Genomic DNA, 24,690 nt, shown 5'->3' on the forward strand with positions numbered 1-24,690 from the left:
GCCCGGCCGCCCGCGGCGGGAGCGCTCTGCGGGGCTGTGCATTCCCTCGCCGCCCCCCGCCCCCCCGTGCAGTTTAAAATAAATCCAACAGGGGCCGTGTTTGCTGAGCTGATGTGCCCGGCTGATACAGATAGCGGCGGCGAGCCGCCCGCTTCTGTGGAAAAAGACTATTTTAAGTGTCATAATTAAGTTTAGAAGCCTTGTTTGGGCTCATTCACTGCTCGAAATAAAAAGGACTGGCTGCTTTTAGACCCTTTCTGAAGGGGTTGGCTAAGCGCCTCTGCACGTTCGCTTGGAGAAGAATGTTTTCTTTTCTAGTTTAATATTAGAAACTATATTTTTACTTGTTTAAACCGGATTTGATTTTTTGGAGTTTTTTTTCCCTCCCCCGCCCCCCCATCGCTCATATCTTTGTTCATTGTTCATTGACTGTGGAAGGCTGCTTAAATGTACGGAGAGAGGGGGGAGGCCCCCTCGGTGGTTTGATGTTGAAATAGTAAACCTGAATGAGGAGGGTGGCTGGAAAAGTGGACATTGCAGCTTTAATTAACTTCAAGATGCTTCAGCGAGGACCAGAGCGTAGTAGTGACGTTGCCTCATAAATCTGTCCAGTACAGTGCGTTGCATTGAACTATTACAGTATCACCATCATATTGAATATTCACTACCTATCCGGGAGCAGATTTGCATAATTGGATCTTTTTTAAATGAAACTTGTTTGCAAAAACCCAAACAAAACCAAAAAAAAAAAAAAAAGCCCAAGTGAAAACCGCGGCGATCTGCATGGTTATAAAGGGTTCAAACATATCCGAAAAGTAAGTGACCTGCATAAGTACATCAATAGGTTAAGTGCAAATAAGATGAGAAGTGCTTCTGAAAGCTGTACATTCCCTATGTGGTCTCTTGGGTTGTTTCTCAATAGCGAGATTTTTTTGTAGCCTCAGGGATTTTAGGTTTTCTGTCTGCTTTCATAACTTTTTCCCTCACAGTTGTTATACAAGGTGAGGCTTTTGTACCATGCCTGTGTACCTGTAGTGATGTTTTTAAAGAAAATAGATTAACAGTTTCTAATTTGTGCTGTTTGACTTGTATAATTATGGCTACTGTGGAAGGGAAATGTGTGTTGCAGTTATATTTCTGGTCATCGAATAGATCATCACTAAATATGTCAGAATATTCAAAGATTGTTTGTGTATATGTTTGTGTATGCTTAAAAATTGACTAAGTTACCTAAGCTGTTACTTCTTAAATCAGAGAGGCAACTAGCTTTTTAACGTGTATGTAACCCCCTCCCCCCCCCCGTTTGATGGAGGATGAAGATGACTGAAGTAATTAAAAATACCAGCAATTTTTAGAGTGAATTTGTAGCTTCTGTGTAAACCCCATCCCCTCCTAACCGAGTGGCTGGCTTGCAATATTGCAGTTTTGGATCGGGCAGGTTTCGAAGTATTTTGTGCAGTCAGATGCTGGCGTTTCGGATGCTGCGAGGGAAAGTTGTGGAGGGCAGGCAGCTGAGAGCTGGAAGTTGCCTGGTGGGGAAGGGGAGCAGCCATCGGTGGGGCGAGCCGGGCAGAAGTGCAAAGCCTTGCCCCGGCTCTCCCCCCTCGCCGAGGGCTGCTTTAGTTATGATGTCATTCTGATAGTGGAGAGCAAATGTCTCCTGATTCTACCATTAAACGCCTGGCTGATTTGCCTGATAATGATAGCATTGACGTCCTGCTCCTTGACAAATGCAAGCCCTACGAGCCCTATGAATTAACTTTTTTCCCATAGCTGGGAGCCAGCTAGCTTTGCGACTCATGAATGTAGGAGCACTTCTTTGACAGATTACTTTGAACCTCCTCAATTCTGCAACAAACCCCCTACTCTAAACACCACTTCTCTTAGGCTGCTAGCAGACCCCTGGACAGTTTGGGCCTGATTTGCAGGGCTGCTGAGCATTCATCACTTCCACTGACTTCAGATGGAGTTGTGGGTGCTCAGCAGCTTTGAAAATCAGGCCCTGTGTTCAGTCAACAGATGATGCATTTTTTGGCTTGTTTGGTTTTTATTTATTTTGTTATTGTTTTTAAAGTTAGACAGTTAAAGAGGCCTCTATGATTTCTAGTCATTATAAAAATATTTGTAAATAGCTTGAGTTGTTTGTCCTAGTCTGGTCTGTTTTACCCTTTCTGTTATCCTTTTTTTTTTTTAAATTTTATTTTCAGCTAATCTTCTAGTGGATATGCTGTTAATCTTCGTAAGAAATGGATCATAAATGAGTTGTTTAAAGTTTAGAGAATGTTTTAGAAGAAAAATGTTTCCAGTTTGGTACCAAGTGCTGAGAGATTCGATTGCTGTTTCAGAACGTGCACTAGAAGAGAGTCTCGGTACAGTTGCTAAACCCTGCGACTGGGTGCACTTTCTCATGTCTGCTCTGCCTTCAGATTTTGCTCCTGACTCTGAATTTCTATCCCTTCAGGTAAATGAGATTTAATGTGATGGGGTTTTTAAAGTGCCAGTGACTTAACTTTGTTTTCATGTGCTGTTACGATGATGACAATTAACAACTGGAGATGTAAGAAAGGTCAGCCTCTCTGTTGCTTTTGCAGGGAATGAACGTGAAGTATTTGCAGGCTAAAGCTGTGTTTTGCAAATGATTTCCTGAAGATACAAGTTGCTGTGCTGGAAACACAGTATTAAAACTCTTTTGATAAATTGACTATGTCCTTATTAATGGAAAAGAAGGAAAAAGAATCGTTCTACGGGGTTTTTGACTTCTGAACATATTTAAGCTCTAATAGTCAGCAAGTTGTCTGGCACTGTCTTCACTGTAGACTTTTATATAATGAAGAGGCTGATTGTCATATTTTTGTCCATGCCAGAGGCCAATAACCCAACCCATTCATTATCAGAAGAGAGTAGACTGTAAGTTGCAACATCAGTACCACTGTTTTGCTTGCAGCAATGAAGACAGTGCTGAGATCAGAAATTGTGATCTTCAGTACAGAAAGCTGACACATTAGGTTGTTTACCCACCATGGAGCCTTAGGTGACCAAAGAGATTTGCATTAGAACAGATGTAGAAAATCCACTAGTCCATTAAAATGGGGTGCACTTATTCCCTGGGAAGCACAAGTTTCATCAAGTGTAGGGAAATCAGTAAGAAGTAATTTTTCCAAATGTTGATTTTTGCTTAAAGTTGACTTTGAATTGCACAGGTGTTTTTAGAGTGCCTTGACTCAAAAAAAAAAAAAAAAAAAGAAAAAAAAAAGAAAAAAAAAAGAGGCAACTCACATATAAATTTTATGAAAATGGGAACTAAAGCCATAGACAGATTTATTTTTATAGTTTGAGTGTGTGGACAAATAGAGAATTTTAATCTTCTGATTTAGTGTACTTTAATAAGATTGTAAGCAAATCTAAATTTTAATCTCTGAATTTCTCTCAGATACCTGAAGAGATGTATATCGGCTCCTCAAAATGCTAAAAACAGTATGATCATGAAAAACTATTTTTCTGTCCTCTCTTTCATACCTTGCATTTCCCTGAGTTGCAAGCAATTTGGATGCAGGGAAAGACAACAAAGATGAAAAAATAGAATACATACTCTTTCTTTTATAGAAACATGAATAAACTTATTTCTGGCAACTGTAGATGGAAATCCGAATTTCTCTAGTGAAGAAACTCCAGGCACAGATATTTGTGGAAGAGGAAAAAAAAGGATGAGCTACTGAAAGCAAATATGTAAAAGTAAAATAATTCTGATGCTTAACTGGCTGATCTCAGGGTTATTGTACAGCTGTGTGGTTCTGACTTCCAGTTGTGTGGCCGAATATGGAGTACGAACTTTCTTGGACCAAGGCACTGATCAGAATCTGCCCTTGGCTGGAGACAAGAGAAAATTGGAATGATCCGATAGATGTTTAACGTGAAAAAACCGGGGAGCGTCTGCCTAAATCTGAGTGGATCACAGTAACTGCTGTGACATTTTCACTCATATTGGCAGGGTAAGCAATGAAGCCAAGCACTGAGGGAGAGATTTGAAGCATCTTTTCAGGGACAGCAGAGATCCAGATCAGAAAAGAGGCAGGGGAATAGGGTAGTGAAGGAGGATTTGGGTTGCCTCTGCCCAACTGCACCAAAGCTGCCACTAAATATGCTCCCAGACGTAGGATTCTCCTAGTATTCTGAATTTGGCACCTTTCCCTTAAATTTAAATTTGCTCTAATTTTCAGGTGCATCTTACTAGATAACCAGATGCATCAAAAAGGCAAAAGAATTATAGAGGAGTAATTATAATTAGCTTAGTTGTCTGTGTTTTTTAAAAATTGTAAGACGGGTCCTTGAAAGTATTTTGAAGTCACTGTTTTTTACAGTTCTTAATCTAAATACTCCATGTGAGATTGTTTTCTAAAGAGATGGGTTCATCGGGTCAAGTTGAACTATATTAAAGACAAACAATTTTGTTATAATCTGACTGTCTTTTAAACACAGATGAGGAAAACAGAACTAAAATAGCCACAGGAGCCTCAATATCTGATCTTTCCTCCATTGTGCATTGCATTATTTGAGACTCACATAACCAAAAGCAGAATTAGGTAATTCCTTATGAGTATTTGCCATGTTATGAAAAAAGCAGGACATTAACAAACAGATCTGCAGGTAGCAATGCCTGAAAATAATGATGATGGCTTCATTCCCATGGCATGGGGCAAGCAACAGAGCTTCTTCAAACCAGCAGCTCATTTTGCCTGCACGAGTGTTAACTGTCCAGCTGTAGGAATCTCGGGCTCCCAGAGGGAGCGAGTGCTTGCCAGGAGGGTGGAAGATCAGGCAGGGCTTATCCCAAGTGGGTACCACAGTGCCAGGGAGAGGCTGCTTGGGAAAATTTGGCCCTGTGTCAGTTTTGTGAAGAGCAGAAGCCAGAAAGGGAAAGAAAAAGGAGAGTATGAGCTGATTTTCACTCCCAAGAGGGGTGCAGGGGAGGTTGGTGGCAGGGACTAATACGGGACCACCTGTGGCCACTACTCTGCTGTGGGACAGCCTGGGATGTCCTGGGGACTGTTCCTGTCATCAGCCTTAGGAGGGTCAGGGTGCTGTGGTGCAAAGGGGTACATGGCTGTCCTGATTCTCCCCATCATGACAAGCTTGTTTCAGCCTTTATGTGAATTTTGTTATAGTTTCTTTACATTTCTTTTTTTTCTTTTCCCTTTTTAATAAGTGCTCTTAGAACCTTTTCCTCCTTTTTTATGCCTTTGGGATATTCTGCCACAGTCACTGTGGTTCTTTGTGAGGAGGATGGGAGACCTGTTGAGCTCATCAATGCTACAAAGGGGTTGCTATCAAGTACCACCGTCTACTTGGTCACTACAGCGCTATGTGTTGTGCTTCCTTCATAGTCCTGGCCCCTGCTGATCTGGGAATTAGCTCTGGTTACCCATGTCACAGCACTGTGTTAGGTTGCCAGCCTGGCATTAAATTTATTTTTCTAAATGATGGCATGCAGTATTAATGTTCTTTCATTTCAGTCTCATAAGCTGGCCTGCATAGATTTTGCAAGCGTTGTTACCTTAAATCTCATCACTGGAATACCAGTGGTAGATACAGATAGATGTAGGTGGGTCTCTTTAATCAAAACTTTAGAGAAACCTGGGTAAATATGGAAATTCAGGTAGAATAACTCCTTGCTAAGTACATATGGAATAAATTATCAGCAAGGGAAGGATAAATGAGTTCAAGGGAAGCCTAGGTCTGTTTCTTGAGAAAGAGCATGTGAGAGCTTGGGTGAAGAAAGCAAGGAGGTGTAAAGTCAGGTTTCTATTAACAAATGCTGACATGGTGGGCTGGATGTTCCTCTCCTAACATTTCTTTTGATAGCTCTGTATGGATGAGCTACATTTAATTTTCATGTGGGTTTCCTAAAAATTATTCCCTAGATCTGTTTCTTCAGGGGCCCACTGAAATCTTAAAACAGGATAGTGCAGCATTTTCGTTTTGGAAACAGTTTTACTCAAGGGAATGATGTGACAGTGAAGTGTTGAGCAAGTGAATTAGGGAGAAACCTTTTCTTCTCTGGCATTACTTTGAAATTGACAGGAGAAGTAGAAACTGCCTTCTACTCTAGTGGCCAAGGATTTTTGACAGGTGTGTGCCCTAGATCAATCATATCAAAATATGATATGATATCATATTTTGAAAAAAAACCCACTCACATATACATGCTCTTTTTGTTTTTATTTTTTAAATACTTTTATTTCTCCAAGGTTTGCATGAACACTGTTACGAGTTCCAGTCTATACCAGGACTTCTGAGGTTATTGAATGTTGAGGGTTGACTCAATGTTGGAAAGCAGCACCAGTTTTGAAAATTGCTGCTTCAAGTAATTTTTAACTTCATTTCATTGGAATACGTCCTGCATTTCCAGGAAAATTATGAATCTCTCTTCTCACAGAAAAGTGCATAAAGTTTAGCAAAATTTTAATTTATTTTGATGTGATTTCTAGCATTCAATTTTGCTTTTGTTATTTCTGTCTGGGTATGACTGAGTCAGTGGATAAAACTTCCTTTCCTTACGTGGTGAAATGCATGTGTTTCTTAATTTCACTGTAAGTACAATGTGCAACTCAACTGTTTCCTGATCAAACTTTTTCTCCTTCCATCATTTCCCATACAAAATTGAATCCAACTTTTTGAGTTAAAAAAATGCAAATATTATAGGCAACCCAAAACTGAATCATGCAATAAAATGACTATTTATTACCTTTTTAAAGTAACTGCTCTTCATTGATTCATTGAGATTTTGCCATAGGAGTATCATTCCTCCTAGGGCTAATAAAATAACCAGTAGAAGTTATCCCAGTATCATTATTAGTACCATTATACAGACTGAACAACCTCCACTGCTCTAACTACTCCCTCCTTTGGATTTTACCATAAAATGCCTCTTAAAATAGCTTGGCTATTTTGAAATATTCTTTACTGTTTTAAAGATCAAATGTTCAAGCATCTTTCCTTTTTTTTCGCTTCAGCACACAAAGCTATATGCCTGTGCCTGCATAAATGGACATGCTATGAGATAAATGAGCAATAGGAAACCCAAAACAACTTCTGGATTAGAATTTCAGTCTTTTGTTTGTTTGGTAGTATCTTTGGCATGCTAGGGGCTTTCCAAATATAGGAGTACAGTTTCTGGCCAGAACTAGCTGCCATTTTCTTATTGCAGTTGAAAAATACCAGTTCATTAGTTTGCATCAACATGCTGCATCTTTGAAGGATTTCTCAGGTCCACAATTGAATTTCTGCTCAAAATGAAAGAGTTGCATCTCTGCACTTCATTATGAACTGGTGATTATGGAATGCACCTGGGTCACTGGAGAGCTGGATTCAGATCGTTCCTCTCTATCTGATTTAAGTCAGCTTTTTCAAATCAAGTTTCTCACATCCCAGGTGAGTGCTTTAAAAACACACTTTGACTCTTCTTTTTAAGTTCCTGCTTCAGGCTATTCCAATTTGAATAATCATTTAATTATTCAGTGGGTCAGAAGAGAACTGACTCTTGGCTTGGGCACTCCAGTGTGATGTGAGAGACTGAACCCCACTGGTTTCTGCTGCAGAGTCTTACAGCCTGCACTCCTGAGTGTGACATGGTGAGAGCAGTCTCATATTCTTACTGTTGTCTTGCTGGCTTTTCCTTTTGAAAAATTGCAAAAGGTATCAGGTTAGTCCCAGAGGAGAACAAAAGGATATTCTGAAATCTTCAAAGTATTCGTGATACTGAAAAATTCTTTCTTGCATAGTTCACAATTCAGCTATTATAAAAGTAGTTGGGGATGGAGTGCATCTTTATAATCCAAAAATTTTCATCTTAAAATGGAGTTTTGTTGCCATTATTTTTGTTGGGTGGATTGTGTGTTTGAACTCAATATTCTTACATACCCCTGAGCACTGAGAGAGGGGCTCTAGGAGGTGTGAAGGGTGAAACCGTTTCTCCTAGTACTGCCTTGGACCTTGTGCAGCACAGAGCTCGCTGTGGATGGCTCTCTAGGAGTACTGGGAGGAGGAAAGAAATGCTGTGTAAATGCCAACAAATGCCTGAGAGATGCAAGGGATACTGCACTTGTTCCTTCTCTCAGGAAGAACCTCCTCTGAGGTGGAGATCTATGAAACTGGCAGATTTCTCTGTCAGGATCTCTTAAAAAGCAGAGAAAAAATGTCTTAATCTGTAGAAGGGGAATCCACAAAGGGAGGAAATCCTTCTTTTCTTAGAGATAGAAATACTCATTTTGATAGCTTCTGTTTCCTCTGTCTTTCATTCTTAACTTGTCTGGCAGCACAACTCTGGCAGAATCCATGCTGTATTGGTTGGTTCCCCTCCTGGCTGCTCTGCAACAGTGATGGATGGGAGCCAAGGGAATAAATATAGCTCTGAGTTCCAGTAGTAACCCCCTGCCACACTTCTACACAGAAACTGAGAGGTCATGGGGGGAGAGGGAATGGCTCAGGTCTGACTTCAGCAGAGAGGGTGTTTCTGTGCTCCCTGAGGAAGGGAAAAGGTGCTGCAAAAACCCACTCCTGCCTTTGTTTCCATGCAGAACTGAAGGGATCTGTAGATCTATTTTAAAAGCATTACCATTGGCTGTGCAGTTTCCATGTGAGTTTATTAAATGTGGACATTTTTTATATGTAAAAATAACTTCACCATTTTGTTATTTCCTTTTACGTATTTCACTTCGGTTGGAAAAATGAAATCAATCTAGTCAGCTTTTCATCAGTTTCTCTTTGGCTGTCATGCAGTTGCACAATGCTGCAGTGCTTGGCTAGCAAAAATGTTTACAACGAAAAATTGTTTTCAATGGGATTAAAAAAAGAACCATGGAAACATTTTTATTGGTCTTCAATTTTTGTGTGATTTTGATTTTTACAAGACCTAAACTACATCAGTGGTGTGGCTCTAATTTGATTTTAAGATTATATTCTATTTTTATATATACTTGCGAGGTACAGATAAGATACTGTTACTATCCTCTGTCACAAAGTATAAAAAATTCTAGTTTGACTGTTTCTTTGCAGCTGGTTCAAAGTCCTTGGAAATCACGAGCACCTTGCAGTTGGCTCAAGAGTTTGGGGTCATATCTTCCACCTGTGTCTAAATACCTGTTATGAGTTGGTTTAAGCAGTCTTCATCATTTAGAACTACTCTGAGTTGATTTCTAATCTGTTAATGCTGTGAGATTGCTACAGCTGAGGTGAATCTGGGGATATGTCTGCAAACCTTAAATACCTTTATTGCAGCTGGCACCTATAGAAATCTCACATATGGAGAATATATGAAGTCAGATCCTTGGAAGGTTAACTGTAATAAAATCCTAAGAGTAAAATATTGGCTGACAGTTACCCTTTGCATCAAAACTCTTAAATTCTTTTTTAAAAAAGGTGCTTGTGATGAATGTTGAGTTAGTTTGAATTTAATTTATTTTGCTTTAGAGTTTAAGTAGCAAAAGGCCCTTCTAGGGATGGCCTGAATTTGTGGCCATTGATGACTGCTTTATGAGTATGTGGACTGGGGCAGTCTGGGGAGGCACTGCACCTCTCCAGGGGCTGCTCCACTAAAAACAGAGAGGAATTGCCCAGGCACCCTGAGCTGTTTCTTACACTGCCTTTCTACCTTCATCCAGTGCCCCTCAGCAGCACCATGAACCTACCACATGAGTGAGGCCCCTTGGGTACCCTTTGGAAAGGGAAAGCTTTTCCCTTAGAGAAACGTGAATTTCATAGGGCCCAAGCTTGCAAAAAAAACCTCTTCCAGCATTTTTATGATCAACATTCACCACTGAGTTCACTAATTGAAGACCTTAATGATCAGGTCTGTTATTGTCACTGATGCAGTATCTTGTTTTCAGGTGTGAGCTGGCTGAGTCAAATTTAGTTTTCTCTCTTCTAAGTGAAATCATTGTCACGCAAGCAAAAAAAAAAAAAATCACCACAACCCCCCCTGCTCTATAAATATAATATATCACAGCCTCTTTCAAACACCAACTGTTGATTGGCTACTACCCATGTCATGATACTAAATCATTGACTTCAGACTATTAACCTTTTGCTTACTGAATACAACTTCTGCAGTGAACTCACATCCGCCATCTACTTAGACAGAACTTGCATTTGATGAGATAACTGTTGTGGAAAGAAACAAATTATCATGCAGACTTTTTCTGTGATTTTGGGAAAGGTATTGAAATTTACATTTTACAAATAAAACCAGCTGGATTTGAAAGTGGTTTACACATGTATAATCTGTAATGTAACACAACTTTCATTCTCCTGCTCTGTAGCTGGTATAAAGATCTAAGAGTAGATTTGATGCCTCTGTAAAAATAGTCTGGTTGGTCCATGTTCTTCAACTGCATGACACTTACACTTATTCATGTACCTTTTTTAGAAGAAAACATTTCTTTTCAGAATATGTTGATGCTTTTAACCATATGAGAACTATTTTTGGGTGTGTTTTGCTATGATGAGGTTTTCTGTTGGGAGATGGGGTTTTTGAAGATGTGCTTCATGTATTAAGTCAAACAAAATGCTACCTATTAGATTGTAAAAATCTTCTCTTTTTATGTTTCTTCTTTATTAATTTAGATTTACAAATAGGTCTTCAGAAAATTTTTATTGTTGCTTGTTATTATGACACATCATATATCTTTTGCTAATTGTGCATTCTTTTCTTGGTTTTAATTATATTGTGGAGCAAATGTTTTGTCATTTAAAAAATAACATGGCACAATTTCATCATTTCTGATTTAATAATGAAAATACCCTTGAAGACCCCATCACTTTTTTCTTCCTTTAAGATGCCGATAATCTCTGCACCTTTCTCTCTGGGGCTGGTGGTGGAGCTGAGCACGACAGAGCGAACCAAAGATAAGTGAGGGAGGAGCCCTGGCTTCCAGCTTGCTTCCAGCTCTGTGTGCAGGCAGCAGGGCAGGGTCTCTGGGTCAGCCACAATGCTGGGGAAGCATGACAGGAGAAGCAGGGCTGGCAGGTAGAGGGAGAAGTGTTGCACGTGTCTTTTCATACTGGATTTGAAATCAACTTTTCCTCTGGATAATTTCTTCTAATTTGAAATTGGAAATTAGTTGAACAAAAAAAAAAAAAAAAAAAAAAGAGAGGGAGTCGGAAGTGTCTTGAACACTTTCTATGCTCCGTTCAGATGTGTGTGTGGTTTTTTTTCACAGAATTATCCAGAAAGCATCTGTGAAAAATGGAAGTTCTCTGGCTAAACTGAAAGTTCTGCCAGGCTTGGAAGGCATTTGTACCTTGTTCAGGGTCCAAGGTGCTTCCCATGTGCACCTGCTGAATGTAGTATCTAGTTCTGTCCACTTACTTCTATTTAGGATTTGTGCTCCCTTAAGATCAGTATTTAGCACTAGGACAGCTTTTATATGTTGAACAAGGATCATTTATTCCTAAAGAAATAAAAGGGTTTAACAGCAATGTATAATCAATATGCAAAAACCTGCTAAGAGAATTTGTATTCAAACGTGAACAACATTAATTTTAAACAATTTTAAGCCCTTATTTTGTCCAATGATTGCTGGACATCTAAGTCAAGAAGGCTCTTCTAACTTATTAGTTTATCATCAACAATATTGCCAACACTTAAACTCTTCAATTAGGTAACCCGGTTACCTATTATTCTACTAAGGCTTGCTGCACACTGAATAAAGTCCATACTGAAACACTTCTTGTCTTAGCACAGGTGCCCCATCCTTCTAGAGCAGGTGTATGTGGAGTTTGCAAAGTGTACAAGGAGAATGTAAATAACAATTACTGAATAATAGTTTAGAATTTTGTAAGATGCTTGCATGCCTGTCTTACAACTGCATGATATGAAGACACCTGTAAAAGATATAAATGCACTTGTCTTTGAGAAAGTGGTATGACAAGAGTAAGAATACTTTAGAATGGTCACATCTTTTTATTATGTTCAGTAGTTTTTTTTCCCCCTTGGTTTACATGCTTACTTTTTCTCAAGAAGGCTATATGTTAACAAAATTTTCTGTAGTCTATAGGAATTCTTTAGTTTGTGGAGAGGATTGTATGTGCCTTCAGCTGTGAATAATTTGTGGATATAACTTGTTTCATGAGCTCTCTTTCAGATTTTATAAACAAGATGTTCACATACATGTAAGGAGTGTCAGTTAAAGCTGTTCAGTGCCAAGCCTTACTGGTACAGTGCTGTGAATCCTCCTGTACCGCTTCAGCTGATCTCATAGGGAGCATTTCTGGAATAGCATTTGATCCTGAGTTAGTGGAAGCAGTGGTATTGCAACATGATTTAGTTGTTTGGCTAATGCTGGGTCTCAGGTGCTAAGGCATTTCTGTGCTGAACTGGGTCTTCTGCAGTTAGAAAAACTCAAAGTAGTGAAAAATCCTGGACACAGTTCAGTTAGGTTATGAGTTAGGTGTTACAGTGTTTTGAAAACCTGCTATAAGACATACTACCTTCTTGTTTTTTTAAAACTTTTTTTATCTCTGTGGTTCCTATCAATAATCTGTGATTTCAGAAATCATGTGTGGTCTCATAATTGTTTTTTAAATTGGCTGGAATTCCTTTAAAAGTGTGGTTCAAAGGAAGAGTTGCTTTTCATACTTTAGAATAGCTGCGGTCTTGAATTACATTTAGAAAAAGATGTATTAAATATAAACAAATACAGTGTTCATGTAAATGTTAATTAAGCTCACATCACAGAACTATGCTTTTTTGTGAAGAGCAGGAAAATTCTTCTAATTTTCTTGTTCTTTCCACCAAGGCTTGTCTGGCATCATTCCAGCACCACCTTCCCACAGCAGGATGACTTCAGACACCCCAGGGGATGGGGCTGTTCCCTTGCCATGAGCATTCCTGGCTCTGAAGCTGCTGGGTCTCTGGAGCAGGTCCTGCCAGGGTGGCCTGGCTGAGCTCTTGCCAGCTGCAGATGAGGAAGTGTGGAAGGCAGGGGACTCAGGAGGAGTTTTATACCACCACACCCAGGCGATGGAGACAGGAAATACATGTGGAGAGTGGCCAGGACAGGCAGGAGCTGGAGTGCACTGCTCATTCCTGTGTCACAGGTGGAGCATCAGGGATGTAGGGGCTGCAGACCATGGGAGATCCAGCTTTGGAGGCCCAACTGAGAAAGAGGAAGATGAAGAAAGAATGAGGGAAGTTTTTTATTCTGTCTCAGGATAATGCTGTCCTCTATACATTCAGATCAGAGCAGCCCACAGCCATATAAAATAGCACTCACACTCTCACAGGTTGTTCTGTTGAACTAATATTTGCTATTTTAATTTTCTTTGGAGACCTTGATATCAAAGTCACTGCTCTTTCCCTTCTCATTGGAATTCCTGGTAAAATAAGAGATCTGTTCCAAATATTGAAGAATTAAACCTAACAGAATGAAAAATTAACATGCTAAATATCATAACTAATGATATAAACAAGGTGCTATGTCATTTTGCTTGCCAAAGACTGAGCCCTCTTTTGTCCAAAACCAGATTATGTTCTTCATCTCTCTAATGGAACTATTAGAAAATTCATATTGGAAGCCAGGACCTTATTTGTGATGCTGCTTCTCCTTTGGGGCTGATATTGAAGCACAGGCACAGTATAAAACTTCAGAAAGAAGGCAAATATGAGATAGTTTTAGCCCAGGATTAGCAGCTAGGACTCTTGAGTGTCATCTGAACATTGATTATTTGTCAGATAATGCAATTACATTTAATGGAGGGCACTGCTCAGGAGTTACAGGGTTTAACTAGCACGTTTGGGTTTTATGCACTGTACCATGTTTGCAGTCACAGCGGAAACATGAGTGACATTTGACACTCGCTGGTGGTGGAACTTCTCCAACGTCACTGAAAACACTGAAAAAACCCACAAAATGCTGTCCTGCTCTCCTTGCTACCAAGTCTTGTTTACGCTGTCCCTGAGGGGCGGAGGCTGCCCGAGAGAGTGGTGTTGGAGGATGCTGTCACACGTTGTGTGCCTGTCAGGGAGCTGACACACTCGCTGCTGGCTGTGACATGTCACTTACATGAAACCATGCAGCGCTGCTGCAGCTTGGGGCACAGCACAGGTTAGGCAGCGAGTGCAGTCTGTTTTCCTCTGTGTGACAGACCCACCAAGAGGCACGAGAGTCTGAGCGAGGCCCCACATTTCAGGCTTTCTGCACTCCCGTTAAAAGAGGAAGAAAAGAATGATGTGCCTAAGATGGTTTGAAATAAAACAGAGAAGAATCCTGTCCCTGTCCTCACATGAACCCTGTTAATAACAGGGAGGACGCCACCATCTCCTTATTGCAGTGCATAAGGAGTGATTAAGTAAAACTCTTGCTTCTGTTTTCCTTGTTGGCCTTATAGTCCAAGAATAAATCTTGGCTCTTGAATAATGGGGACTTTTCCACTGAGTTCACTGGAACCAAGATTTTCTCTTAGAAATAATTCTCAGCTTTACTCCTCCCATGGACAGGGTGCCGATTTGTGTTCCTGAGTCATTACAGTAATCCTGAGAAAACTCTCCCTAGGTAGGTTGACATGTGGTTTTCTTCAGTGGCAACGCCTGTGGTCTTCTCTGACCCAGAAAAATACCTCTGAATTTGAGGTGATCAGGCAAGCCCGAGGACATCCTCTAATGCTCTTCTAGGCAGACCTGCTGTCAGTTCTGGCTTGGCCATACCTGGATTTCAGTAGAGTCCCTCAGGTTGTCACATGCAGACAGAAGAGCTCCTGACTCTTGACAGCAGCAGTCAGAGAAGCCCTGCTGACCAAAGGCTCTGTACCAGAGTGGAAATGCTCCATCACACAAAAATGAGAACATGATTAAGGATCTGAACTTGTTTTATTTGTGGCAAGCCAGTATTTAGCTCAAGCCTTTGAGTACCAAAGGGATGGCCTTGCCTTCAGTGACACTGAACTCTCCAAAAACTGCATTTGCATGTTCCATGCTGGAAGGGGCTTCTGAAACTGTGACTCCGTTTCCATGGCCAAGAGTTAAGGTGTTCTGAGAATAGCTGCCTTAGATGGGGAAATTACACCTTTTATCTGAACTTCTCCTTTTATTTAAACAAATACATCCAAACCCTGAGGAGTTCAGGTAAGGCTGAGCTTCCAAAACTGTCCTAAGAATTTCAGCTGGAATTGCACAGAGGGCTCCAGCTGGTAACTGTGTTTTGAATCTGAGCAATCCTAGTTTGCCTGTTCATGATTGTACAAAGAGAAGTAACAGATTTCAGTAGAAACCAAAAGGGAGAGATGAAAGTCCTAACGCAGCTCCTCTCCTGCATGCCTCAGAAATCCCAGACTCTGTCTTGTCCCATCTGTACAACTGAGATTTTTTTCTCTTTTAATGGGAAATTAAACAGCACAATCAACCTACAGAACTGAAGTCTCCAAAGTGTAGATGGGTACTTGTGTGTTTAAGTTCTGGGAGAATGTTGGTAATTATGTGCATAGTTTTGAAATCCTGAGGATGTCCAGCAGTGGCAAAGCATGTGGATGAGCACTGCTGTGGTGCATGCAGATAATTCATATTTTCATAGGACTTGATAGTCAGCATGGGAGTAATCTCAGACTTGGCTAATGAAAGTGGCTGCACCTGGTTGAGATCCTGCTGGAAGCTTTTCTCTGTCAAAGATACTTATTTGTGGGTGCTTCCCACTTTATCAACCTCGTCCCTTCCTTGTGCCCTTAGGCTCAGTCACGTTAAGGAACTGAAACTCTTGAGATCGTCGTTGTTTTGGCAAAAGCTAGCTCTGCATAAATGTGTATATCTCTGAAGGCTGCTCTTGCATGCAAAGTTATTTGGTTATTTGGAAACGTTTTTTAATCTGGTAGCTGAATCATTGCCTTCTTCAGCTGTGGCTTCAGTTCTGTGTAGGTTTTATCAATAAGAGCATGGCTTTACATTTCCCTTCTCAGCTTGCCTACCTTCAGCTGGTGGCTTCCATATTGACAGATAAGTTGGATGTTGATTCCATGACAGTTGCCCCTTGGTGGAAAGATTCTAAAATCAGTGTGACCTGTAGGAACACCAGGCACCCTGTGCAAATGAAAATGTGCCATCCTCAGCTGTCAGTGCAGTTTGCAGAGAAATGAGCACATGACAGCAATTTGAATGTTGAACCTTCTTTAATTCAACACATCATTTGGTTTCAAAATAGTTAAGTAAATTGTATTTAAATAATTGTAAACATTCCAAATAGTCATCCAAAACAAATTGTACTTTGCATAATCGTAACTTAGGAACAAAATATTGCAATATAAATCAAGAAAGAGTGAAAAAAAATTAGTAAACAAAGAAAGTATGTTTAAATTTGTTCATGTACTTATCCTTTGTAGATATTTTACTTTTTTTTTTTGGTGGTTATTTAAGGTAATGTGTAAAATTTCAGACTAGTGTGGGTTAAAAATACTTAATATCTTTTTATTGCTCTATTCCTTTGAATATTTATTTTCTGAAACTTGAAAGCTGTGTGCGGTATGACTTTTGCAGTGCAAGAGGCTTTTCATTCCATAAAGTGCCTAGAAATTCGTTATGTGATCAGTTATATAAATAGGCTTATTGTTTAGAATGTGTCTAAAATGAAGCCTGTCCTTTAGTCATTTTTTTTCCTTTTATTAAATTTTTAAAGACACATATTTCAAACCCAAACAAACCAATTCCAAAGGGTTTAATTTTCTTCTGTTTCTCCCAAATTGTACAGTATGTTCTAACAATTTAGGCTCCAGTTTGGCTAGTGGGGAGTCTTTCATTAGAAAGCGCGCTGTAGGAAAACATGTATTTTTTGTTAAGAAGTAGTAGAATGATATAAGAATTGTAAAGGACATCTACAGCATAATGACAGTTATACGTTTTTTTCAAAGGAAAATGCAAACAATAGGTAGAAGAAAGTAAAATCAATAAAAGGACATTGTATGAATATATCTGGTCCATTAGTTACAGTGAAATCTATTCTGTTCAATCTGAAATCACATTCACCTTATGAGGTGGATAAATAAAAATGTTAGGTCCCAGTTATGTAGTCCTTTCTCCTTTTGAGCTTAATGGCAACTTTGGATGAAATGGGACATCAGGATTAAAGCCTAAATTAATCATTGTGCAGCACAATTTTCATCACCCTCACTTCCAGACAGGTTATTTCCACCATGTAAAATCATTGAGGACTGTTTTCACTGTATGCTTAGCTGCAGTTCCTGTGTTACAGAGTGGAAAAAAAAAAAAAAGTCAGGACTACAGCATTCTTCAGCTACATGCTCCTGTTCAGTTTTGTACCTGAAGGAATCTGCTGGAAGTTTGCTTATTTAACTTCAGTCCTTCCTTCCTCCTGTTAAAACCATTGTGGTGTTTGGATGGAAAGGCGCCATGAGAGGTTGCAGGTCTGCTGTTCCCAAACCTTAAAATCTACTAGGGACAACTGATTTCCTCACTAGGATTTCTGATCCCTGTGTGCCAATTGTTGGCTGATTAAGGTCAATGATAGCACTTATTCAGTACTTTTATCGACTTGGATCATGTGATAGAAGCGATTGATTGAAGCACAGGATTGCTAATTTTCTATTGTAGCCATTTCTTCTACAGAGCCAGGTTTTACATTATCAGGAGTTATTTATTCTGTATTTAAAAGCAATCCATTTTTTCCCTTACAGGTAGGAGTGCCATTGCATACATTCAGAATTACATATTTCACTTGTGGGAGATGTTTTTGCCAATGTCGGATGTACCTTTTGTTTCCAGAGATCTTTGGATAGGCTGGGATTTCAAATAGCAGATAATAACGTGCAGTGTGTATTATTGATGTTGTCTTAATTGTCTTATTGACAACTCACTTGCACTTGAAGAGGCATGCTAATATCAGACATTTTATGAGATTGCATATATTTTCATGACTGGAAGCCATAGCCACAAAATGATTTTAAAAGCATGCAAGTATTACTCATTAAAACAAGTAGAATTTTTAAAATGCATTTTTGGGTCCACATTCGGCATCATCACTGGTTTTGTTAATCCAGTCTCTCTCTTTCCTTTACTAGTCCCTAATTAAGATACTCATCGATATTTAGTGTGGAATTGGCTCCAAAGCAAAGTGCCATGCACCACTACCATTACCTGAAAAAAAGAGCTTATAGGAATAGCAAATTATATGCCTGCAAGATACAAGAAGATGGTCATATAAAGGGAAAACACAAGCTATTTGCTTCTCTAGTGGCAAGGAGGGGATGTTGAAGACAGCATACATTGCATGAAGCTTAAAATTACAAAAATCTAGTTATAAGTATACTAATTGTGGCTACTAATTTGCTTCTGGTGAAGTGGTTCATTAAGATGTTGGAATAGTATAGTTACTGCTGGCCTCTCCTAAACACCTGTGAATTAACTTGTGACATTTCTAAAATTTAAAATCAATAAAAATAAAGCTACAGTATGTATCAGCATCAGCTGACAGATGTAGACAAGTATTAAGGAAAATCTCTTGCTGAGAATGGTTGTAGCCTGAAGTGTTCTATATATGAATGATCCAAGTATATTTCAGATTTCTGCTTTAGAGAACCTCCAGTTTGGACATCTGGGTCTCTTAATGTGTCTGTCAGGGTGACAGGACCAGTTGCTGAGGTTACTTCTGGCAACAGAGTCTTCTGGGTGCTGGTTTCCTTTCTTGCTCATAGGACTTCACCAGGGGCTGTTTGTTTCCACTCCTGTTTGAAATGTGAACCCCTGTATTCCTGTATTGCTGTGAAACATGCATGGGCAGAATTTAATGTAAACTCTGCGTGTCCTTTCCACCCCGGACTTTTCTGCCTCACGTTATTGTAGTGGATTTGCTGTAGAATATTCAAAGGAAGGAGATGAGTTTTCAGGTTGGCTTGCTCCTCTTAGTGTGAAAATCTTTTCTCTTGGAGAAACTTGAGCTTCTACCCAGCTCTATTCACTGATATCTTGCCATTTTATCCTTCAGATTTTTTTCTCCTGTAATACTGAAGTGATTAAAAAGAACTACAAATGAATTCTGCAAAATACTTTTAAAAATCGGCAATTGTTTGCACCTGTCTTCTAGCTCCCTTCAGCATGTATTGCAGTGCTTTTGCAATTAATCTTTGTCATGCATCTTGAGGCCAAAGAACTTGGAATTCTCTTTTCTAAATGGGCCTCTGTGATCAGGTGTTTCATTAAGGATCTTAGTGACCTTCTAAGTTTTTGCCACATTTATACCACTTCAATTTCACCTCAATAAATCAGAGGAAGGTCTAACTTGGTATTTCTGTAAGTGGGCAAATGAAGAAATTTTATATCATATGTAAATTTATAGCATTGAATTGTTTTTATGTGCTGGAGTGCCCTTTTAGATAAATAATATAGATTTTGGGGCAAATTCTGTCTGGTGGAATTGATAACTGATAAAATCTGGCTTTAAAGTATCTGAATCCAAAGGTTTCATCATTGATCTCTAGGTTCTTGTACTATGTTTTCTCTCCACCCACCCTTTATTTTTTTTTCCCCTCTTCACAGAGAGAAAAGAGATGTTGAAGGGGGAACAGGGAATGACAAAGGTTCCCTATAAACCCTAATTGCAGTTCTGGGTGCACAGATCCACAGAAGTAGTTTCCAGTAGGCAGCGGTGATGAACAGCTCAGAAGTGACCTCTGCATAGTCTTCCCCTGCACTGTGAGTGTGTGGATTGGCTCTATCTGAGGATCTTGTGCTTGATTTCTAAAATAGATCAAGTAGTGTATGCCTGGAGCAAAAGGTGTCCATCTGTGAAATATGAGCTTGAGTGACCATAATATCATGAGAAAAATGGATGACACCTGAAAATTAAATTTGTTGATAAAGCACTGGACAGAACTTCATTCTTAATTCTTTTTCTGACTTTCTGTGACCTTGAGAAATTCATTGGGAGGTGATTTTTACAGGTGCTGGAGGCCTCTTGATACAAATGAATCTTGGGGTTGCAACTGGGGCACTAATCACCTCTGAAGCTCAGACAGTGCTTGCATATCTGTCTGCCAAATGGGTAAAAGGATTTTTGCAGTCTTTAAGAAATAGCATAAAGCTATTTTTGCAGCCTTTAAGAAAAAGCGTATGAATATGCTTTTGTTTTAATAATTTGCTTGGAAAAATGAAGAGGCTCTGGGCTGTCTGAAAGAGTGTAGATGGAGGAAAGTCTTGTTGTATATTTGCAGGGAGGTAGCTCTGGCAGGCGTGAAGGAAATGCCCTTGCAGAAGGCCAGTGGCCTTCCTTGCCCTTCTGCCTGCTGCTGGCAGTGAGAGGTGCTGGTTCTGGAGACCAAGTGAGCCCAGGTGCTTTAGGTGGTCCATTGTCCTCACAAAATCCTGGTACCCACTGTCACTGGGATGATGTTGGAGGGTACACCCTAACCCTGACTGTAGTACACACTACAAATGTGTCCAGTCTGCAGTTTGTGTGTTGCCCCACCTTCTGCAGCAGTGTGGTCCCAAGATTACTGATGTTTGTCAAAGAAGTATTTTCATCTGTCCTGTGGAGCAGCCACTCTACCTCCTTTATCATAAAATTTGACCTTTCTGATGCCTCTGACTCTGCTACATGCTTCCACAGGACAAGGCCAGAGTGGCCCACAGTGTGCTGGATGTGGCTGTACCCAGGCTTTCTGCTGTGGCAGAAGGGTGCTGTCCATCCTGCTCTTAATGCCCTCCCAAAGGAATGCCTAAGGCTGTGTTTACTCCTTGTAGGTTACTGAGCTAATGATTCCAGAGGACTGTCAATTGCAGGATCTCTTTCTGTGCTTACGTGCCATTTCCAAATTCAGTGTTATTGTACGTGGCTGTTTAGATTGCTTTCCCCAGTTGTTAAACCTTCACATTTTTATGTGTTGATACTCATCTGCCACATATTTGCTCACTTGCTCTGGCTGGACTGAAGCACAAATTCCTCACCCGAAGTTTACCCTCCAGCTCAGCCTTTGAACTGAATGGCTCAGTCAGTGATTGCTCCTATACCAAAGCAGGTTTTCTTGACTCTTTGGGAAATTTTTGAGTTTCAACCATGCATGACACAGAAGCCATGAAGTAGTTTTGTCTTTGATACTGTTCCCCAAAGGATTTTCATATCTACATTTGACAGTTTTGCTCTTGAAAATATTCCTGGTCTCTGGTTGAAAATCATGGCTTTGGAAAAGCTGTCAGCAAGAGGGCAAGCTTAACTCTTCAGCTGTGTATATTAGCCATGGAAAGCAACATTCCAGTTGGTTGTATTTGTAGAGAGATACATTTGAGGTTTCCTGTGTGGATGGTTTGATGGAGGAGGTCCCTGGTAAAATGATTCAACCAAGAGGTCAGTTTTCAATTGCTGTAATATCTTTTTTCTTGCCTATTTTTTGAAAATAGAAGTGAAATCAGGAGTGTAATTCATAGTATCATCAAATGCCATAATAAGGTTGAGTGGTCTTTGCCTGCTGATCTTTTAGAACTCTGATTCTCTCTTAGCAACTGTTTGATTCACAAGCACACTGAAGGAGCTGTTCCAGGTAAAAAGTTTCAGTGTTGTCTGCATGGGACTGAAAACTCTTGGATGGAGACAGCTGCTGGAAAAGTCTTGGAGGACAGCATATCAGGCAGTTGGGTATTTGATAGAAGAGTGAATTTTGATACTTCTCTATTTGGTTGTGGTTCATGTTGCTCTTTATGGCCTCTGTCCATTGGCAAAAGAGCTCACTTACAATATTCCCCATGCTAGGAGATGATTAGAGGTAGAGTCAATATTACCTGCCAGGACCAGTGGAGCACAACATGCTCTAGTTACATCACCTTCTATTTGTGAATTGTTACCTTGGTTGACATAGATAAGAGAACCAGCACCCTCCAGCACTGAAGCCTTTAGTGTCTATAACTTCAGTAAAAAAAGTCTAAGTGCTCTAGTTTTATTTATTACGGTTGTGTACATTAGGAGACCTTAAGGGGAGGTCCCTTAAGGTGTTTGTGCCTTTGAAAATAATTTTCTGGTTTATTTGTGTTGTAGAAGTAGCTCAAAGAAGTAAAAGTACAGATTTGTTTAGGGTAAATCGAAATGTTTATGATGCTGTGTAACTTCTCTAGTGTCTACAAGACAGGAATCATTCATAGACCCTCCTGAAAATGGACCACCTAGTCCAGTTCCATTCACTGCATTCCTAGAATGTGTTATCCAATTCTGGTTAACGTTTGTTGAAATTTTAGATATGAAAAATTATTGGGAAAGCAAGTAAAAAAAATAGGTGATTTTAAAAAATTGCTGTGGAGTCAAAGAGGTATTTTAATCTCTCCCTTTTTTTATTGTTTATCCACCCATGCTATTTTGAGATGACCTCCTCTTCCCCAGACTAGGACGTCTGGGCTTGTAGTTAAAAGTGTAAGACTGTTGGTGGAGAAGTGTCTCCTTACCTTAATTGAACTGAAGTTGCAGGGCTCTTGTAGCACCCACAAAACTATCAGCAGTCCTCTGGCACTTCTGCCAGTAGGACAGAGCATGGGGTGATGGGTGTTTTATGCTTAGAAAGGTGCTGACATTTGATTTTTCTGGTAATGCCCTTATTGTTATCTAAAAGAAAAGTTGTGGCTACCAAATTTTTAAATTGGCTGGTCTGACCGAGTGGAAAACAAAGACCTTGGTTCCAGAACTGCGTGTGCATCACGAGATGGCTGAAAGAACTGATTGACTGGCTGAGTAAAAGATAGCTTATCATTCTTACCACTGCATCTCCTGCTGCCTTCTGGGCCTTTGGTAGCACTCCAGAGAGCTGACTTCATCTCCACAGAGGGATCAAGGTTAAAAGCTCAAGAAAGTCAGAAATTTTAGAGTTCATTTACAGGAGTGAAGCAGTGAGAAAGGCTGGGAAGATAGCAACAGTTACTCTTGAGGGTTAGGGAAGAAGAGGGGATGCTGTTGTGAGGTTGTTGTGATGTTCGGCTGCCCCAGAGGTTGTTCAGTTCAGCCTCCATTTGAGAAATCAGTTACCCACTCTGTTGAACATTCATGTCATAATTAAGTGTGAGACTGTGACCTTTAGTATTCTAAAAAAGGAAAAATTGTTACCTTAAGGAATTTCCAATACCTTGAACCAGAACAGAATTCATGTCTATGTTCTGGAATTATCTGGGTCCTTGGAGACAGAGATCTTCCTGAAAATTTAGTGCTCAGGGAATCTACTTCTTTATCAGCTCTAGTGGTTGTTTCTATGGTTAGACAAATTGGTGACCTTTTGGAGAGCATCATGTTATCAAACAGACCAATCAACTATTTAGCAAATGTAAAAGATTCGTCTTCATTTAAGTATCTAAGTGTAGAATGAAATTGAATGTGTGTCTAATGCATAGATTTTGCATTGCATTTGCCAAAGACATCATTTATTTGGTGTGTCTAATTCTTGGAAAAATAATCCTCAGAGACATAGGACTTGATTTCCTGAGCACAGCTATTGTTGCACTTCGTAATGAAAAATAAGTGCTTGGCCCTTCCGGGAATCAAAATGCGGATGATTCAAAATTAGCCTCCAAAATTTTGAGCATTCTAATATGAATGGTTAAAGTATTAATAGTGAGACTATCCAGAGCAGAAAGCAAGGGTCCCAAGTGTTAAAATGCATACAGAGGGACTAACATGCACACACACCACACACAAAATTAATATAAGGGATTAATATTCAGCTGTGATAATACTGGAAAATATGCACTGTGGAAAGTAGGGGAGCATGTCTTCAAAGGTTGGTTAGTGCTTAAGGTGACAGAAAATTAATGCACCTGAATGACAGTTGTTCCTGAGAGAGTCATCAGATGCAACTGTGAAAAGTCTCCTTTCCTTGAATCCCGCTTTGGCTGAGGAAGTCGTTATAAATGTTTGATAGAACAAGATGGACAATTGCCCCAGGTAGGTCTGAGGCTTGACCTCTGCCACAAATGGTTGCAAGAAGCCGTTTTCCACAGTGCCTGTTCCGTTTAATTTCTTTGCAGGATGACACTAGGATGGCTAAATCTTCAGGTTCATTGTCTTGCAGCCCTTTTGCTCCGTTGGCAGACCCAGGGAGATTAGGGATGCAGGACGTAACATCACTATGTACAAAGTTTGTATCAAATAAAAGGATTCAATTTTCTGCCAAGTTGGGGTTTAACCTCTCCTAGATCCTGAGTTGTGCATAATTAATGTATTTTCAATATCTTTCAGCATTTGACTTTCAGAATTCTCTCTCAGAATTAATCTTAAAAATGTTTCAGTATTCTGCCTTCAGGAAGACAACTTGCTTTTAGCTCATGCCATAATTTTTGGTTTCAGTTTTTGGATGTCATGTATCACTCTGATTAAATGTCTCTTTCTTGCAGAAGGCTATTCTCACAGGAAAAAAATCAAGCTATTATCTAACAAATGTGTGGCAGTTAGTGCTAGCATGGGCTAGTATATTTTTAATGGCAGCAATCTCTTCCATTTTGTTGCGTGTGAGCAAAACCTCTTGCCTGCTTTATATCATCAAAGAGCTTGTCCAGATTTGGTGGTTTTAGATTGGGTAACATCATGATGGACGAGTTGACAGTTCATTAAACCAAAGATTTTTTCCATCCACAATAGTCTGTCTTCTGTGTATTTACTATTATTAAAGTCTGCACAATAGCATCTGTAAATAAGACATGCCTTTGCTCTCCACTAGTGTCGACTACTGATGGTGGAT

The 24,690-nt window shown here is 39.8% G+C and overlaps 1 protein-coding gene across 1 annotated transcript in view; it reads left to right on the plus strand.

Annotated features, from left to right (window-relative positions):
* Window positions 1–24,690, plus strand: part of ZNF536 (zinc finger protein 536) — a 228,594-nt gene that overhangs the window by 831 nt on the left and 203,073 nt on the right. The gene's annotated exons all lie outside the window — the stretch shown is intronic.

The sequence above is a fragment of the Onychostruthus taczanowskii genome, unplaced genomic scaffold (assembly GCF_017590055.1).
Source record: "Onychostruthus taczanowskii isolate IOZ18803 unplaced genomic scaffold, ASM1759005v1 scaffold113, whole genome shotgun sequence".
Taxonomy (NCBI): domain Eukaryota; kingdom Metazoa; phylum Chordata; class Aves; order Passeriformes; family Passeridae; genus Onychostruthus; species Onychostruthus taczanowskii.